Source organism: Chondrus crispus, genomic scaffold (assembly GCF_000350225.1).
Source record: "Chondrus crispus Stackhouse genomic scaffold, scaffold_266, whole genome shotgun sequence".
In the NCBI taxonomy this organism is placed as follows: Eukaryota; Rhodophyta; class Florideophyceae; order Gigartinales; family Gigartinaceae; genus Chondrus; species Chondrus crispus.
Genome location: NW_005179146.1, coordinates 66,495 through 67,332, shown reverse-complemented (window position 1 = coordinate 67,332; position 838 = coordinate 66,495).

The following is an 838-nucleotide window of genomic DNA, read 5'->3' as shown; positions in this document are numbered from 1 at the left end:
CACAAATGTACACACACATACACGGAGATGGGAGGAGGTGTCTCACGCGGCGATGATGGAGACGGGGTTCTCGACGAGCGGGGCGGGGTCTAGTCTGGGCAGGGGTGGGTCGGGCGCGGCGTGGTCGGGCTCGCAGCCAACGCACGACTCGGTGCCGGCGCAGTGGGCGCGGCAGCGGAAGCAGAAGGTCGGCAGCACGATGCGGTCGCACGTCGGGCACACGCGCATGCGGTGCCGCGACCACAGCTCCGAGTGGCTGCCCTTGACGTGCGGGCAGCGCGTGCACGCGCCGCGCTCGTCGAAGCAGCTCGCCGACACGGGGTACTGCGGCGGCCGGCGGCTCTTGCAGCGCGTCACGGGCGCCGCGGGCGTCACTTGCTTGGCCATGGCTGTGCGGGGGGGGTGGCGGCCGGGAGATGGGGAGAGATTGGCGTGTGCGGCGGGGGAGGCGGGGGGCACTGAGCGGGTGAACGAGTGAGCGGAAGAGCGAAGGCAAGTGCGGAGAGAGGGAGCGGGTGAGAGTGGTGATTCTGTGTGTGACCTGGGATCCTCACCCCGAACACCCCCGCCCCTGCCGCGTGCGCCGTCTCCTTTTATGCGTCTCGGCGCGCCCGGCGCGCGCGCCGGCACATGCGCCGCGGCCCGGATCTCCGGCGCGGATCTCCGGCGCAATCTGCGGCGCGCGCGGCGCACCGGCGCGGACGGGCACAATCTCGGGGGCGGGTTGGCCTTTTTCGCCAGCGCGGCGCAAAAAGGCGAGAGATATTCGGGCGAAAGCGCGCGCATCGCGAGAGCGGCAGCGCGCGCGTGGCGAAGGCGCGCCGCGTCGCGCCGAAGG